General features: G+C 37.3%; 1 protein-coding gene across 3 annotated transcripts in view; it reads right to left on the bottom strand.

Annotated features, from left to right (window-relative positions):
- Window positions 1-20,280, bottom strand: part of LOC128864305 (uncharacterized) — a 173,064-nt gene that overhangs the window by 9,925 nt on the left and 142,859 nt on the right. The window lies entirely within an intron of this gene.

Genomic DNA, 20,280 nt, shown 5'->3' with positions numbered 1-20,280 from the left:
TTAATTTTGCGCCCCCTTGTATAGGAAATAGAGTAGAATATGCTCGACAGTAATCTGGACCAAGTCACATGGGGAAATAATTCATTTTTAAAACCCAATTAAGCAGTCAACCTTAGGACTAAACCCACAAATTTGTATTAAGGTCGGCTTGAAACTATCGTAAGAGATCACTCCTGTACTTGAACTGTTGCCATTTCTGTGAATCCGGCCACGTGTGTGCTCAGCAATCGCTTTGCTAGATAGCCAAGTGTTTAAATTCATTAAAATCAGAATAAAAGTACGAAAGCTTACAGATCTCATTCAAAGTTGTAGTAGGAGCAAAATTTTAACACTGAAAATGAGTACATTCTGGGGTGATTGCTTAGAAATAATATTTTTCAAAACTCTTTTATTTACAAAAAACTCAATTTTCGAAAGTACATCCCAGTTGGTGTTGCTCACATAAATCTTAATATTTTCCCAAATATTTTACTGAAAGTCTTAAAATACATGCAATTCCGATGGAAATACAGTACTGAGTTTATTTCTAAGCGGTTATTTTTTATTACATATTTTATTAATGTGTGGAATATTAAAAAAGGCTCAAATTCCTTTATATTTAAAAAAAATGTATTAAGCAGCATACGTACTTATAAATCTTCACGATGTCTTATGAGGACATTTTAAATTAGATGGTTGAACTTTTCAAATCGCTTCAATCTTGTTTAAGCAGATAATCTAACATTTGAAGTTGTTTTTGTTTTTCTGTTTTAGAATTGGTTTTGATTTTTTGATTTGATCTTTTTTTCTTTTGTTTTGCATTCGAAACAATTTTCCTTTTAGCAACGAACACACAAATAAATTCATAAAGAATTAAGAATAAAATTTCTGGGACAACCAACATCGAAGTGAGACATTTTCTTTTAACCTTGAAGTATTGTAATATGCACAGTGAAACCTTTCTTCGACGAACAAAAGCTGACTGACGGTGAGGTGTCCAAAAAAGGTGCCGCCGAAAAAACTTTGGTACAGAAAAAAAGGGAGATGCCCGGTTAATATAGATGTACGTTACGAGGTGTTACACTATATTTGATTTTATTGTTTTGATTTTATGCATTTCGCTGAATTTTATCGACGAAGTATCATAGTAAGTGCAAGTACGGAAGTGTAAGTACGGAAAAAATATAATTCCTAACAAGATGAACTACTTTGATATGAATAAATGTAAGTCGTCCAGGATTTTCATTGTAAAAAGGCAAAATGCACTTCCAAAACATAAATATTTTCATCCACACACACATCCCCATACTTATAGGTACATATGTAGATATAATAATACAGCAGCATAAGCAATGAAATTTCCAACACATTGCGTGCGAGTTCAGAAAACCAGTTGGTGCACTATTTTGAAAATGAAAAGCGCAAGCCAAGCCAAGGAAGTCACAAACCTTTAGGCAACGGAAGGAAACTTAAAACTCCACCAAATATCTTCAAGCCTCAAGGTTTCTTTGGCAATTAAGAAACGTACACACGCATGCACATACAAAAGTGGACAAAAATCTATGAATGTACCTATGTGTGTATATGGGTGTACACATGTACGTGTGATAAGCGATGAGGTTCGACTTTAATTGGTGATAGCCACATAAGGCATTCAATGCCCAAAAACCAAATCAAAATGACCATAAAACTATGGAGAATTCCACATATGGACAGCAACATTACAACATTAAGATAGCAAAAGACTAGTGAAACCACCCAAATGCGTGGACAATAAATTAATAAATAATTTCAATGCGAAATCAGCGTTTGTATTGGGCTGCAAGTTACTCGACTGTCCCACGCACTTTCTCGTTATTATTTAAAGGATAATGAAAAACTTGAAGAGCTATTTTAGAAATGCAATTTTATGCAATTAAAAGTGAAAAATAGATGCAGTCATGAGGAAGTTAACTTTTCTTCCTGCTTAGCGAAGCTACACCATTTATGTGAAAATAGCTTTTAGTTGAGACTTCAGCCAAGTTCATTACGACTATAGAATTCGTAAGAGGAAGAAAAAATTAGTTTAAATTAATTTACCACCTATGACTTTATGCAGAAGTTTACAGCTCACTTTTACGTAATTTGATCGCAGTTAGATATAAAAATGTGCATGTGCAGATGTGTGTATGCTATAAGTTATCTGCATTCACGAGGGCCGTTCAATAAATCCTTAAAATAAGAGTTCGTTTGCTGGGTTTTGTTAGCAGTTTTGGTTTTCTAGTTTTCACAGCATTTTTCCGCTTTTTTGCAAGGTATACGAAATTTATTTCACTATATTCAATATTTACAGATCGCCAAAATAATTATCTGTGTAGGAGGAGCATTAACTCGGAGTTCTGTTCTGTATTTTTGAGTCTGAAAGTGAGAAAATCCCTTACAGAAAAATTTATATTCATCACGAGATTGAATTTCTTCCTTTAAAACGTGCACAAGAGTTCATTATTTCTCCTTTCACGTTTAATACATTTTTCGATTAAGATTTGTTCGGTATTATAGAAAGTTTATTATTTTTGTAACCAAGTTTAGATTCTTAAATTACTCGATGTGGAAGTTGACAATTTCTAAGGCCAAATTGTGAATATAATTGTATGTTGCAATAATTACAAATTTTATTTAAAATATTTTCGCCCTGAAAAACTAAAACTAAAAAAAATTGAGTTTATCTTAATAAAAAAAATCAAAAAATATTCGAGCCCGGCTGCTTTGGAGGAAATCATTTTTTTTAATGTCTTAAAATTGAAAATTACTATTAATTTTAGAATCATTTGCTTAATAGAACAGTCGCAAACATAAAAGCAAATGTGGTGATGTGGTGTAGGTGGCGTAGCAGCTGAAGTTGCTCGCATGATGAAAATAGGTGTGGTATTTAGCAGACCGTTATTCGGCTCTGGGCGAATTTGACAGAATCAGATGATAGGTTAACGTAACTTGGGATGTGTTAACCAAATTTAGCTTGTGTTACTGATATACGAACAAAATCAACCAACGACACTTCGCTGCCGTCTGAAAAACGACTTATTGGATGAGTGTGGGAATAGATATGAAATTATCGTGCAAAATTCGGCTGCCAAATCTTTTGTTACGTACCAGCTCAAGTTCCCCTCACAATTTACTTCTTCACCTTAGTTAATGACCAAACACTGTAAATCTATCATTCATGATCATCCTTGCGCAATTTTGTCTTTCACCATAGCAGATTGGCCAAACATCATGATGAAAAAATCGCAATTTAATCGATCATCCTTGGTAATCTAACTTCCGTGTAGCTGAGAGATTTAATTCTTAGTTCTCCTGCTTGGGAGTCAATGGTGAAGAAGTTGTTATGAAATGTTTCTCCTTTTTATTATTGACAATAACTGAGTATTGCGGCCGCCGTAGCCGAATGGGTTGGTGCGTGATTACCATTCGGAATTCACAGAGAGAACGTTGGTTCGAATCTCGGTGAAACCAAAATTAATAAAAACATTTTTCTAATAGCGGTCGCCCCTCGGCAGGCAATGGCAAACCTCCGAGTGTATTTCTGCCATGAAAAAGCTCCTCATAAAAAATATCTGCCGTTCGGAGTCGGCTTGAAACTGTAGGTCCCTCCATTTGCGGAACAACATCAAGACGCACACCACAAATAGGAGGAGGAGCTCGGCCAAACACCCAAAAAGGGTGTACGCGCCAATTATATATACACTGAAGAGCAAAACTGTAACAAAATGTAATACTTTCTATTTCAACACATTTTTTTTTAGACATGTTTTAACAAATCAAATACTTTTTTTGCATAACTTTATTGGCATAACCGGTTTGGTGTCAATGCAACAACAACAACACTAGTAGGAAGCAATAATGCAAATAAAGACAAATGTTACAGTTTTGCACTCAACCCATTTTTTATTTTTTACAATAAATAAAATAAATATTAATAAGATGTCCAATATCCTTTGGATTTTTTCAGCTCGTGGATACGATTGGGCATACTTCGTGTATACCTCAAGACAAAGTCAGTCGGAATAGCATCCCATACATCGCGTGTTCGCTCCCACAGCTCATTAACTCCACTGGGCGGACTTGAATATTCGGCAAGCTTCGATTTTACATGACTCCATAAATTTTCGATTGGGTTCATGTCCGGTGATTGTGGAGGCCACTTCAAGTTACGAAATTTTTGGCGTTGCATCCAATTTCGTACAACATGTGCGGTGTGCTTAGGGTCATTGTCTTGCTGAAAAATTACTTTTTCAGCAGCAAGACCCATACTTTCCACTACATCCGGCAGATTTTGTTGCAATATGGCCAGGTATTCCTCTTTCCGCATTATATCGTCTATTCGTACTAAAGGACCCACACCATTTTTGGAAATGCAGCCCCACACCATAATGGAGCCACCACCATGTTTTACTGTCTGCTTGATGTGATGTGGCTGGACTGCATTTGGGTCTTTAACCCAATACCAGGCCCGACCATCTGACTGAAATCGATTGATTTTGGTTTCATCAGACCAAATAACCTGCAATCGTTTTGAAATTTTATGAAAAAAGGTCTTTTATAATCCATTTATAAAGACGTACCTTCCCAATCTTCAACTGTCCAGCTTTGGTGAGCCGCAACAAAATCCCGCCTCAACCGCGCATGTCTTTTTGTCAGCATTGGCTTGGTTTTCTTCTCCGCTGCCTTTAGACCCAGTTTTGACAGGCTGCGCCTGGCTGTCCACTGACTGGCATCAATATCCAGCATCTTTAGTGCTTCTTTGGGAGTGACCGCCTTGCTGCTTGTTACCAAATTTGCCAGATGGCGGGCATCGCGGTCGCTTATCTTCCTTGGCCGGCCTCCTTTGTTACTGGGAACAGCGTCTGGTACATTTTTCCGCAGCGTTTGCACAGCCATTTGGCTCACTTCGAATTTTTTAGCTATTTTTCTTATAGACTCGCCTTTCTTCAGCAAATCAATTATTTGGCGTTGTACTTCCCGATTTAACATTTTGTCTTATTCACGGTCACATTTATAATAATTAAAAATCCACCAAATATATAATTACGAGAAAAATAACGGAAAATTTGAAAATTAAGAGTGAGTGCAAAACTGTAACATTTGTCTTTATTTGCATTATTGCTTGCTACTAGTGTTGTTGTTGTTGCATTGACACCAAACCGGTTTGAGAGAGAGAGTACATACATGCCAATAAAGTTATGCAAAAAAAATATTTGATTTGTTAAAACATGTCTAAAAAAAAATGTGTTGAAATAGAAAGTATTACATTTTGTTACAGTTTTGCTCTTCAGTGTATATAACTGAGTATTAATTGAATTAAGTAAATGGTAGACGCGCACAAATCCACTTAGTAGAAGCGGCCGCAGTGAGTTAAGGTAATCAAAAAAAATCTTTCTTTTACACAAACCACATATTTTGTTTCATATCAGAACTTGTTGAACTACCCTCATATTGCACAATTTTCGCGCGGTTTCACTGATTCAGAAACACCATCAGTTGCAAATACCACCGTTTAAAAAAATAAACGAATGAAGCGAGTAGTGAGATCCCACAATTTTATTATTATTTTTTATCATCAGTTGATATTTCATATAATTTCATATTTACCGATTTCATTCAAGAGTAGGACTTAAAATTGCGAGTCAGCATCGGCAATAGTTGAAGCAGCACTTAAAAGATACTAAGTTGAAATTTACTTATAGTTACAGTCACAAAGAGTCAAATAATGTCTAACTATGGCGGTTACGCTTCTATTAGACAGACCTTCGGACTACTTTAAACTTGAATTCTGTTACCAAAAGGGTTAATTTGTTTTACTTGCTTTTTATATGAAAAATGTAGTGTGAACCATATTTTATGATTAGTTATGATTAGATGACTGGTTAGTGTCGAGTGTGGAAAAAATACTAACAGGCCAAAAACTGGGCGTTGTATTGAGAATACTCGTACTGCTGCTGTAGCGCAAAGTGTTGCTGAAGAACCTTCAACATGGACGTCTCGACGTTCTCCGCAATTAGGCATTCATAAATCGATTGTTTGGTGGATTTTCCTGTGGGCGTGAACAATTAAATTATGTTTTTTCGTATTTTGAATAAAAATAGTGACACGTGAAAGGATCTAAATAGTTTCATGTTTCGTTTTAAAGCAACATCTAAACGCGTATTTTATAAGCGTCCTTATACGAGTATTTATACTGAAGGAAACTAGGAAACTGTTTCTCTTTTGTTCGAAAGTTGAGAATGCATTTCCCTACAAATGTTGTTACTGCTTTCTAAAAATATAAATAAGAAGGGAAAATTATATTTCTGGTTAATATTCGGGGTTTCATCAACATGCGAAACTACTAATCATATGCCGATTCTGAATCAGAAGTTTGGGAGTGTTGTCTGGCGTATTAGATTTTTAGTTATCTCTAACGGGTTTTGATGAAAATGTTTTCTCCCAATTAACAACTGAAATAGTGGAACCCATATATATGCAAATCTGTGCATATTAAATTATTAGCTAAGCTTTCTATTTAAAAATACGGCATCTGGTATTTCGTGCACTTTTACCCATGCGCCGGTTTGAAATTTGCAGTTTATAGTCAGAAACCATAAAATTGAAAATTTGTACACGAAAACGTTAGTTCATAAAGTACATTATGATTCGTTCTTTTGGGCAATACAAATATTTTTAAACAAATCTCTTTCTACTTTCCGATAGTCTACAAAGAGCGATTAAAAACATCACTCCACCCTAGTATGCCTACATAAGTACATATACGTTGCATGTTCTTGTTCTAGCTGAACAATTGCCTTTCCAAACTTTGATTCACATAAAAATATTACTACAAATATTCCAAATTAATGAGAAATATCTAAAGATATTAGGATCGAAATTGGTGTGAGTACACCGATAGTTATAAAAGTTCACGGACAACAATTTTCGCCCAACTAAACCATCCCTCAATAAAGAAAATCGAAAAGCTGAATAAAACTAAATTTAGTCTAGAAACTTCTTACTCTAGACAAAATATTCGCGGTTCAATTGTCTTTGCTGCCCCTTTCGACTTAACAATTGCGTTATGAAGTGAGTTGCTGAGCGGCAGGATGCGACGGAGCTGCAGCTTTTGAAACATTCGAATCGACATTCGTATAACGGTCGATGTTCTATGAAGCGATCGAGCGGCACCTGAAGCAGACGCAACTGCAGGAAGAGCACCGCAACGAAGGTATCGAGGCCTTGGCCGTTTTGCTGCAGTATGCGGTGTGCGATCTAAGTACAGGATACAACAACACTTCTATACATGTTGATGCATCTCATTCCTACAAACAACCATGCATATGTATGTATGTAAGGATGTCTTTTGTGAATTCAGAAATAAGTTTGAAGGCTGCCTTTGACACGGATCAATTAACTACGAATTTAGGGCGGGTTATTCGTCAAGTAATTTATTTTATTGCGTTTACGGATCCTTGCAAAAAAAACTCTTATATTTATGGTTTTTCCCAAATCCGTTTTGGCGACAAAAGCACGTGTCAACAACTGTTTCTACACAAAACAGACAAATGTCATTGTTTGTATGTAGCGGATACTCGAATCCAAAACACCCCAAGGACAAGTGCTCGCGCGTCAAGTGCTAATTAAGTAATACCCACTAAAACACAATAGCTGTGCTAGTGGCTGGGCAAAATATGCGCGGCTCAGTTGTCCTTGCTACTCCTTTCGGCTTAATAGCTTAACAATTGCGTTGTTTTTATGTGGTGACTACCGAAAAAACCTTTTTATTGAGGCAAAGGTGCAACTATAAAGGGTATAATCAGTAGAACAACTGATCCTTTGTTTTTTTCTTGGGAAGTTCTATTTTAAATGTACAAGTGATCTGTTTCTTTGTTTTTGTTTTATGTGTTTCTTTACCTCCTGTTTGCAACGGACTACCGTTTTGATTGTACTATTGCCATAATCTTACGCGGATTCATGGGACGGTGAAAATAACTTTGCATTACCTGCAGAACTATAGAGTATATAAAGCCAAGCCATTGCAATGGCAGCTCAATCAGCGCTCAGAAGAGTTGCATTTAAGTCGTTCTAAGTTAGTGAGTTTTTCATCGAGGGCCAACAAAGAAATGGACGATTTATTTTCACCCAAGTCACCTGCGGTTGAGGATTCAACCGAAAAAGAAGATGCCGTTTTGTGGGTGGACGAAGGCACTGGTTCTTCTCGCACAGTTGAGCGCAGTCCTTCGACACATCATCCGTCGTCTGGAGACGCCAACACCATGAATAGACTAAGATGTGTTCCAATAGACCGACTGCGTTCACCAGGAGACGAGGAACCTGCAGTGACTCAAATCTTTAGCACAGCTCGCGAAGTGCACATTGAAGACGCGATCTGGGACACGTCACAATTAGATTGGAGTGAGTTATCCACAAACTCAGAGGACGAAAGCAGCTCTGCGCCATCTGATGTTGGTTGGTTGGAAGAAGAGGGCATTTGGTTCTACACAGCCTACAGCCATAAATGGTACGCCGATCCGATTTAGAATGGAATGGCGGACCAAAACTGAACGATCTGTTGCGAATATTGCTGCTGTAGCGCAGTGTTGCTGTAAACTTCCTCATTTTTTTTTTTAGATTTATTTAATGGGCTATAAAACTGCATGCTCGGAATAGTTGTAAAGAATTTGATTAAGATTTAGAAAGATTTAAAATAATTTGTTAAATTTCTGTAAGTTTTGCATAAAGTTTGAAGCTTTGAATTGTAGTATATAGGATATTTTTGTAAAAAAAAAAAAAAAAATAAATAAATAAATAGGCAAAACTTTGCAATAGCTATGAAATGTTAGATACTGCTTTTTAATACGTTTAAATAAAAGAAAAAATGTCGCGCTGCTATTGTTGTGAACACAGCTGTATGATTATCTTCCACAAATTTATCTTTTTTGAAATTTGTTTAGTTCTCTCCCCTATTAAAATCCGCAGATATTTAATCAAAGTGATAATAAAAAGGAAAAGCTACTAAAGGAGTTATTTAAGCGCGCCGCGGTTTACGCTTTCTGCCTGTAATCCTCGACACTGTTATGAAAATATTTATAGATAACCGACGTACAAAAAATTACAAGCAGCCAGTTTTAATTAAAATATTTTTTTTTAATTTTGTACAAAGTTTAAAACTTTAAAGTGATATGGGTATTTGTAGTTTCAACTGTATTCTTAAAGAAATAACAAAATAATAACTCCTTTATCGACGACTTAGCTTATTTACGGAAAGATAATACTCCAAACGCCGCTTATTGGGCTAATTTCTGCGAATCTATCGCAGACTATAAATTTAGCGGGTGGAAGTGGGTTTTACTGACGGGTCAAAAGGATTCCACACTTCTTACGCAGTGGTAAAGGAAAATCAGGAAGTTATCACGTACGGCCTTCTATTTTCATTCTGTTCGATTCTCACCGCTGAAGCAATGCTGCGCCAAAAGTAAGCGTAAACATATAATTTGCTCCAACAGTTTGTCCTGCTCCAAGCCATCCAAAACCACAAAAGGTCAAGCAAAATCATCGAGTGTATGAAAGACATACTAATTTCCCATCGGAGCAGCATCAAAATTATGTGAATACCTGGGCATTCCGGCATTCAGATTAACACACTGGCAGATATAATTGCCAAGGACATTTCCCTTACACCAACAATCACATCCGAAGTCTTCCTACCCAGCGACATATATCGACTTATTCATGAATAGAGGCAAACAAAGTTACTTCGTGAATGGTTGTATTATAAACACCATTATTCGAACATTAAGCCCAAACATACAAAACCTGCCTATCCATCTTCGGTACCCACCAACCACATCAACCCCATACACACGGCTCCGTATTGGGCACACCATAGTAACTAGCGCACACCTATTACAGGGTAGTACATCCAACACCTGCCTCTTCTGCCAAGCCAGGGTCAGTGGGCATCACCTACTGGTGTCTTGCACAGAACTTGCTTCTCAAAGGCATCACCACTTCAGCGACACAGATCCTCTCAACTTTTAAAAGATGCCACTGAAGATAACACTAAAAAAAATTTACACATTTCTAAAGGACACCGACCTACTCCATCGTATCTGATCCAACACACTGCTGCTGGCGCTGCGTTTGCTTGAGATTACTTATAATTTTATTATCATAAAAATAAAAATAAAAAAATACAAAATGTAAAAACTCAAATAAAAAAACCTAAATAAAAAACTATTGTAAAAAAAAATGTTCTCAGAACTTGGCAATATGTCGTGCTACTATTATTTTGACCGCCACTGTATATGTTAGTGCGTAAAGGAATCTCGGCTCAGCAGCAAAACTTACTGAGATCTTTAAAGCGGTCTGCATAGACATATACCATAAATCGCGTGCTACAGTAGGTATCCGCCTAGACGAATATTCGCTCGTAACGACAATTCCAATAATAACCCTTTCGATTGTCCTGCAAAGTGCTCTCAAATATTCATTTTCTTAGTAACTGATCAAATTTAACAATTACAAAACATGATATGTACGTATGTATGTTCAAAAACAAAAATTACAATGAAAACGCAATGCTCAACATCTGAAACCTGCTCAGCAACTCCTGCCTAATGCCAACAACTTATCCACGGATTACGCTCCACGATAAAAATAATAGATTAATATGTATGATTGTGACAACGCAACGTAGCAATGAATTAAGTCGACAACAGCCGCCAAACATGAAATATTCAGCAAATGAATTGCGGTTTGCATTGCGCAGGCGGGCCGTAAAGCACGTGATATCAACGCATTTTTGGCATGCGATGTTAACGTACGAGCCGTGCAAATATGCCCCACACGCGCACGCACACACACACTCGTTTTCCTAGTTTTGCATGAATATATGTATGTATGTATGCGGGGGGCATGCACTCCCAATGCGAATGCATCGATCACAGCTTGTAAATTCTACTCCGCTACTTACAGTAAGCGCGTATATGTGGATATGTATGCGTATGTGTACATATATGTATGTATAGGGTTTTTCAGTAACTTTTGAACTTTTTTGAATAAAACACAAACGGTTTGACTTTTTTAACTAATTTTTTTTTTATTATCGAGTTTGAACATATACATTAAAGTATGAAATTCTATTTCTTTTGCATGACCACCGCGTGCACGTTTTACGAAGTCCAATCGTTGAACCCAATTTTCGACCACTCTTTTGCATAAATCGGCCGAAATTCCAGCAATTTCGCGTTCAATATTGGCTCTGAGCTCACAAATCGTCGCCGGCTTGTTACTGTAGACCAATGACTTCACATAACCCCAAAACGGGACGGCTTGTTAAATGGACCGTAAAATGGCCGTAATGCTCTTAAAGTAGCAGAAACAGAACGATTATTTTCATAAAAAATGTGCACGATTTGCAATCGTTGCTCAACTGTGTAGCGTTCCATGATGAAATGTATACTAATGAAGTTTACAAATGACAAGCGAAAAATAAAAAATATTGCGTCGTTCGCCCTCCCTATCGAGTTGAAGCGCACCTATTGAACAACCCTATATAAGTATATACACATATATACACAAATGCACGCAGTGACTTTGCAATGAAATTCCGTAGCTCTTTTTGGTATTTGACGCACGCGAATGCAGGCGTGATTGTGCTCGTAAATGGCTTGTTGCAAGGTTGCAAGATACCTCTGCACATATTGATACGGATTGACATACGCGCTAGTACATACGCACGTACATATGTGCATGATGCATAGTTGTTGCTGTTATCTATTTAGTTAAGCCAATTTTGTCGTTGTGTTCAGGTGTTGTTGCAGGCAATTGAAGTGGCGTAAAAATGCCAACCTGCCATAATTCAGAAGCGAGCATATTAATATCACTCGACTGTCAAATAAATGTTTCCATATTTTAAGCTGAGCGCAAACAAGCTGTGGAATTATAGTAAAATAGCAAACAGTTTAATAGCCGAGTCAGTGAACTGATGAACCCAATCTGGTATTATTTGATGGCAAAGTAGTTAGTGAGAAACTATTTTTTTTAATTAATACATTTTTTGAAGATGGTTGAAGATGTTGATGATAGCTAATAAATACAATTAGCGCTCGATTTTGTTGATCGATTATTAAAAAACATCAACTGTCGAAAGTGTGTCTTTCTAAGGCTAGAACTGCACACTAACCGTTCTATGTCCAGCCGCTTTCATGGCCCCATTTAGCTGCAGCTAAAAGTGACAACAACGGGTGATTGGAGTTCTAGGTTTACATTGTTTCTAAATGCCAATAACCCAGTGGTGATGCTCTCAATTCACTTAAGAGGCCAAATTTTTTCAGTTTTAGAATATGTCGTCCCCCTGGTTGGTTAGAGTGGTGATTCATCCAAAATACAACTAGCGCTTCCACACCATTTTGTTGCCACATCCTCGTTACCTACTTGTTTAACAGTTATTTACAGCAAGACTATATACAGTCGAGCGGTTTAGGAACCTTATTAGGCTCTTGTCGTCTAAGCCAGACAGTTGCTCGAGACTCTCGAACGGCGGTTTGCCCATTCTGTAGTTCCATAGGGCAGGGCATTCACAGAGGAAATGGAAGATTGTTTCCTTTTTCTCCGGTTGTTTACAACTCTGACAGTATGTGTTGTGGGAGATGCCCAATTTGGCGGCTTGTTCTCCGATACACCAGAAGCCAGTTATGACTACCGTTAGTCTACAGGCGTCGCGTGGTTTCATGTTTATCAATGTCGACGGTTGACTGAGCCTGTAGGTGGGCCATAACGTCCTGCATTACATTTCATCTGGTCTCTCCATCTACAATCTGCGATTCGAAGGTATTTTAGGGTAATTGCATTCTTGACTGCACCTAATGGAGTGAATACCGGTACTGCAAGAACGTTATTCATGACAGAGCCCCCTCTTGCCAGTTCATTAGCTTTTTCATTAACTTCTATGTTCCGGTGTCCCGGGACCCAAACTAAGGTTACTTTATGGTTTTCACTCAAGGTGGTAAGACTATTCCGACTTTTAGCCGAGTCCAGTGCCTGGATTGCAGTTTGGCTATCCGAAAGAATAGCGATATTGTCCTTAAAAGAGAAATCCGTGATTAGTAGCCTACAAGCTTCCCCAATTGCCAGTACTTTTGCCTGGAAGACACTGCTGGTATTAGGTAGACGCACAGATTTTTCAATTCCAAGTCTATGAGAATATATACCAGCTCCAACAGCACAATCCATTTTACTGCCATCTTATAGACTGTAGTATCGAAGTTGTTTAGAGAGAATCCCTTATTCCATTCTTCTTTAGATGGAAAGGGAGTGTCAAAATTTCTACCGAATGTTACCGTCGGAACGATGTAGTCAGTCCTCGCGTCCTAGCGTGACCATAAGTTTTTTCTTTCTTCTTAATATGTAGGTCTATTGGAATAGGGTGCATTGAGAGCCTTCCCTGATCATCTCTGACATGATCTGGTTGCACCAACCGTTATTGCACAGGCTGATCTTTGTATTCTGCCGAGTAATTTGGTATTGTACTCTCCTCCTAGAACTTTCCACCAAACTACATCCTTAATGTATGCTTATACATCCATAATGCATACTTAGGTTGAAGACCCCATCTTCTTCCAAGCATACGTTTACAGGCATATAAGGCAAATCCTGTTCTCCTTACCCGTTCTTCGACGTTTAATTTCCAGCTAAGTTTGGAGTCCAGAATTACCCCCCAAGTACTTTGCACTGGGGGAAAGTGAAAGAGTTTGTCCGTTGTCCCCCTAATGTTAGAAATATGAACGTGTAAAAATGAAGAAATTTTGGGAAATCAAGTGTGAAATTTTGTTGCTCTCATTAAATTAAAGGGTTTAGTTTCTGATGCAAAAATTTATTTTTAGTTTCCTCGTACGCATAGTAATCTGGGTTTTGCTATAACGTAGAATACACAAAGGTTAATCAAGTCCTCCCATTATGGCTATTAAAGCAACTGTATTTGATCAAGAAATCCAAGGTTATCTGATAATTCATGTGAGTCAAAGTAAAGTCCGTTGCTCGAAAATAAACATGCATCAAAATATTATTCCATCTAACGGTATTTCGAAGCAGTAAAACGTCAGCAGTTATAATATTATGCTTGATTTATGGGTTCACTTGAATATAAGCGCTCAGTTAGCCTACATTATTTGCGCATTAAAGCTGTGAAGAGGGATAGTTTCTTTAAGCATCCATTGTATTTGGTTGAAAACTTCTTAATTCTAATAGAATGGGAGAGCAAAAATGTTTGACAGATCGCGAAAAAGGACAATCGCGAAAAGGACAAATCTCAGGGGGACTTTTAAATCGCCAATTACCAAAAAACTTGATCTAAGTCCAAATGGTGTGGATCATTACGTGAACCGAACTGCCTTCTATGGTAAGAACTACAAAGGCAGAACTGCTTTAACTACTTTAGGATTGCATTAAATTCCGCCCTATCGCAAAACTTAAAAAAATGACAAATATTGCAGCCAGCAAATTCACCGCTCGAAGGGATAATATCTGAAGCGCCACATCTGAAGCATAAAAAATTAAAAAACAGGAACATACCCTTGAATAAATGGCAAAGAACACCGTTTCGTTTTTATGAATCACATGTCTTGGAGTTCTATTACAAATAACGAGCTCGGTGAATAGAAAAAAGTAGTATTTGACGACGAAAGGCCAGATGGTCAATTAGGATGAGAAAAAAAACAATTAGCCAAATGAAGTTTTGGGGATAGTTTAATATATATTTGAACTAAAAAAAAAAATTTGTACAATCTCCAACAATATATTGTAAGCCGAGTTATCAATAGATTCCCAGAGCGCCTGTATCCAACTTCTGTACAAGATACAACTTGCAATTTTCATCTGAAAACAAAAAAAAAAAAAGATTATTAATTTTGATGTAATTATCTTCTATGTGAACTAAAAAACATCCAAAAACTTTTTTAAGCGACTTTTTTACCCAGTTGAAGAGATTTTTTTTTCTTTAAAAACCACTTTTTTTTCTACCTTCCCCAAAAATTCGAATTTTACGTGTTTCTTAGTTCACATCGAAGATAATTACATCAAAATTAATAATCTTTTTTTTTTGTTTTCAGATGAAAATTGCAAGTTGTATCTTGTACAGAAGTTGGATACAGGCGCTCTGGGAATCTATTGATAACTCGGCTTACAATATATTGTTGGAGATTGTACAAATTTTTTTTTTTTTAGTTCAAATATATATTAAACTATCCCCAAAACTTCATTTGGCTAATTGTTTTTTTTCTCATCCTACAACGCTTCGCGAAAACTACTGAATTTAGGACATCTAATTGGCCCGCCGGCCTTAAGATGGCCATTTGGCTTGGATTCTTGCACGAGCTGTATTTTATGAGCTCGTAAGCCAAGATATTTACATAAATCTTTCCACGTAGCCGAAAGAGAAAGGCCAACAAGTTGAGGACGAGGACAAAGCGACGTTTCGGTGTTATCTTCCACACTTCGCTCTATGAACTTTGCGACCGGTTTTTGTTTTTTTTAGTAAATTTCCACAATTCGGAAACGGTTCTGACGTTAAGCGATTCATGATGACTTGACTAACTTTACTGAACAGAAATGTCAGCACAGTTTGCCATTCTCAGCTGTCAAACTATAGTTATCGATATCGATAGTTCTCATGCAGCTAAAAAAGCATCCGATATATGTAAATACAAGTATATCCTTGTACTTCTTTATCGGCGCTTCATTCGTCTGCGCTGGGTTCGACTAAGTTCACGAAAGTGCGTTGCGAACGTCGCATAGATTCCTAGAAAGATTATGGCACGGAAATATATATTTTTTTCAGAAATCATTTAAACAACTGTGACCCTATTCTTTCATTTCCAACTTAGAACAGTGATTTTGATGCCGCTCGAAATGTGCCAATTCCGAGTTGAACATGCCACGCCGCAGTAAGTATGTGTGGCATTTTAAATGATCTCAAGTGGATTTAGAAATCGCAACAAATTAAGAATTTAACTCAAATTAGAATACTCAGAGATTTTCACTTGCGTGTACATACATGCATGTGCATGTATGTGTGGCGTGGCTTAATTTCAAAGTGTCGGCCAGCACTTGCGCACAGTGGCGCAATTCGTTAAATCGCAAGTGAAGTGGAAATATTTCGCGATTATTGTGACTGCCAGCTGGCATCTGTTTAAATTGTTGTTGCTAGCTTTCAGCCAATTGAACGGCTAATGGGCTGATGCTGGCGAGGCAGGGAAGTCTGGAGGTGGACGATGCTTTGGCTGCGCTGTGGCTTGCGCTATTGCAACAAACTGACACTGACTCGGGACAACAACGCTTTCCATTATGAAAAATGACCCGGCAATTAAAATTGAAAATAAATTGTACGCGTAATTGTGCAACTGAGAATGTAAACGATGAGCAACCAACACGCACACACAAATTTATGCGCATAGATACACGCACACATACAAATAAACACACATGCACACCCTCGTATGTGAGCATATGAAACAAGTGCAATAATTATAAGTTCAACATTTACAATGTTCTTTATGATGATGATGATGCAAGGCGTGCGGATATGCTGCGCATAGGCAAAAAAGAAAGAAAAAATAATAATTAAAAGGCGATTACATCACTCGCTAACAGAAAATATAAAATCGCTGCTTTAGTTTGTAGTTTTTTTGATGCAAGTGTATATTCTACATATATCAAATACTTATGTGTGTGTGTGAGAGTAGGTACTTCCAGTGTAACGGCGAAAAAGCTCATTCACTGGCTTTTACTTGAACTTGATTTCGCCTGCACATTTTGTCATTTTATTCAATTTCAATTAATGCATTCGATTTCTTCAAATTAAAATCACTAATCACCTGCTCGCACGCAACGTGTTTGGCATACGCGAATTCTGTTTAAAAGGTGTGCCCATTGCTGCACTTTACGCTGAAAATGGAATCGCCACTGATAAATGAACAAATCGAAAGTCGATTGTAAAAATTGCATTGGAAATTGCATTTTAAAGTCTTTTTGCAGTCTTTGGATCCCGAATGAGGTACTAGGGTTGTTTGAAAAGTGCGTGCAAAGGCAGAGAGACGGCACTACTGGCGCGTATCGAAGTTGTTTTAGTTAGTAGCACCTCTTGGAAGAACACAGGCAAAGTTTCAGTCATACCAGTCCATTTCTTTGTGTTTGGCATTCGTTTGAGTCGAGGAAATCGAATGCTTTTCCTTTTCCAACACGATAACGCATCAACATCAACGCAAACGCGAACAGCGGTGGACGAAGTGTATAAGTAGAAAAGGAGACTATAGCGAAAAATAAGTCCGAAGATGTGATTTATGTGAAATAAATTTACCTAGAAATTTATTTATTTTCAACGATTTTTGAGCTAATTCAAATTCGTTTTATCATACCAAAATTAAATTGGCTATAAAACTGCATACCCAGAACATTTCTAAATATTATTATTAAAAAGTTGAAAATTCTGATACATTTTTCCTAAAATGTGTTAAGTTTATGTGAATTTTGCGCAAAGTACTGAAGTTTGATGTATAAAGTATTTTTAAAAATGAACTACACTTTTATTAAAAATTAGCAAAACAATGTACCTTGAAAAATATAAAAAAATCAGGTGATTGGTTAACGTCACATGTGTCACGATAGTGGTTTGTTTACGCAAAAATTTAGATTGTGTTGGTGATATACGAAAAAAAAATCAATAATGTTTATGCTCGTTTTGCTTCGTTGCCGTGTATACAACCATGGTGAGAAGATTTTTAGAGGTGTACTACCTAGCAGATCGTTTTTCGGTTCTGAGTGAATTTTACAAAATCAGCTTATGAGCTGACTTCACTTGGGATGTGTTTACAAAAAACTGAGGTTATATGTGAAAAAATTCAACCAATGACACTTCGTTGCCATCTGAAAAACGACTGATTGGGCGGGTGATGAATACGTGTGTATACGGAATGAGTGGACAGAGTTCTACTGCCGCGTACCCGGTGGACATGGCAATTAAAGTTACCGGCTCAATTTCGTTTTCTTTTTCATAGGTGAAGGCCAAACCTGATATATTATCCTTTTACCGAGTCCAATGTGACGTGGCAGTCCAAGCTAATCTCATAATTTTGTTTTGCTCCAAAGCTGAAGGACAACCCTGGTAATTTATCATCCTCGTCTTACAGATAGTTTGGCGAAAGAAGAGTTATTAAGGAGCAGGTGATGAGATGATTCCAGCTTATGCTTTCGCAAAAAGGACTTCATCTAATGCTAACTCTCCTCGCATGGATGCCTAATGGACAATGCTCGATTGGGACACCCAGCACAAATGAGAGCTAAGGTTTTGTTAGCCTTATATTTTCCCCCTAGTGCCTCAGATCCACACGTGGGAGCAAGTATTTCATAATCTTAAAAGTTGGTGTTGTTGCGCAGCGCACGCTGAGTTGGCTTCCCATAGGAAGCGAAGGAATTCTCAATCTTCTCCGCTATCTCTGCTTGGTTCAGACAACTGCACCAGAACTGTAGTAAGCACGATGATACTTAGAACTTTTTGTGCTTTTGGAATTATTAAAAGCCTACTTATCTCTGATTTCCAGGAAATTTTATAAAAATCATTTAGCATATTTTTTTTCTAAATTAAAAAAAAAAAGTATATCCCATTATTCCAGGGTGTAGGTAGGTTGGTGTACTGTACAAATATCCCAAAATTACGGAATATAAGATCGCCGCTAATATTGGGTAGTCGAAAAAGTCTTTTCGTATATCTAATCAAACTTCAACTCATTTTTTTTTTATATTATATTTATAATGAACTTTATTAAACCAAATATGTACCATTTTGGTCGACCACCTTTTGCCATTTTTCTTCTAGAGACATTATTCCATCAGTGTAAAACTTTTGTGGTTTCTCGGCGAAAAACTGCGACAAGTAATTTTCACAGGCTTCTCTTGAAGCCAACTTTCCTCCATTAAGGGAGTTCTGCATTGACCGAAACAGATGGTAGTCCGATGGTGCAAGGTCAGGGCTATATGGTGGATGCATAAAAACTTCCCAGCCAAGCTCTCCCAGTTTTTGCCGAGTCATCAAAAATGTGTGTGGCCTAGCGTTGTCCTGATGGAAGACGACGCCCTTTGTGCTGATCAGTTCTGGCCGTTTTTTTCGATTGCTTGCTTCAATCTCATCAGTTGTTGACAATAAAGTGTAGAATCAATGGTTCGAGCAGGCTGGAGCAGCTCATAGTGGATGATTCCTTTCCAATCCCACCAAACACACAGCATCATAACCATTCGAGGCGTCAATCCTGGCTTTGCGACCATTTGTTGAGCTTCACCACCCTTGCACTATGATCTTTTTCGCACATTATTGTCGTATTTGATCCACTTTTCGTCTCTTGGTCCCATTCGCTTCAGAAATGGTTCGATTTCATTTCGTTTCAGCAAAGAATCGCATATGTTAATTCGGCCCATTCAATTTTTCATAGACAATTCATGTGGTACCCAAACATCGAGCTTCTTTTTGTAACCAGCCGTTTTTAAATGGTTCAAAACCGTTTGATGATGAATGTTTGGCGATGTCATGGCAGCTTATGTGACGGTCCGGGTCAATTTTTTCCATAATTTCATCGACTTTTTCAACGATAGGTCGACCGGAGCGAGGTGCATCTTTCACATCGAAATTTCCAGAACGGAAGCGAGCGAACCATTGTTGTGCTACATGAACTGATACTGATAAACTTCACAAATTTCATTGGTGGCTTGCATGGCATTCTTCCCTTTTTTATACAAAAATTTCAAAATATAGCGAATTTCTTCATTATTTTCACTCATTTTTGAACAGCTATAACTTTTTTTTCAACTTCTCCGAATTAAATTTTTTTTGGTTAAATGAAGCTTAAAATGTCACCTTTCTAGCACCATATGATATGACACAATGTGATTGGTAGCACTGGAGATAGATGACTCCAACGACATCTATTGACAAAATACGAAAAGACTTTTTCGACTACCCAATATAATAGTACCGTCGTACCTTAATCAAATTAGTTTATGCAATTGAATTAAAACTGTTTTATAGCTCCTGGACACAGAAATATTTTATCGACATTTTCTTCAACATCAAAATGGCTAAACGGAACAAAATTACATGCAATCAGCTGTAAAAACTGTAAAAGGTACCGAAGTTTCTTTTTGTTGACTTCCATTGTCAACACCCTGTAACTCACAATTGATTGGATCAAGCAAAAACAGCAAACGAATTATTGTGTGAAATGTCACCTTGACAACGACTTTACAACA

This window comes from Anastrepha ludens, chromosome 5 (assembly GCF_028408465.1).
Source record: "Anastrepha ludens isolate Willacy chromosome 5, idAnaLude1.1, whole genome shotgun sequence".
In the NCBI taxonomy this organism is placed as follows: domain Eukaryota; kingdom Metazoa; phylum Arthropoda; class Insecta; order Diptera; family Tephritidae; genus Anastrepha; species Anastrepha ludens.
This window is presented reverse-complemented; position numbering and strand designations above follow the sequence as displayed.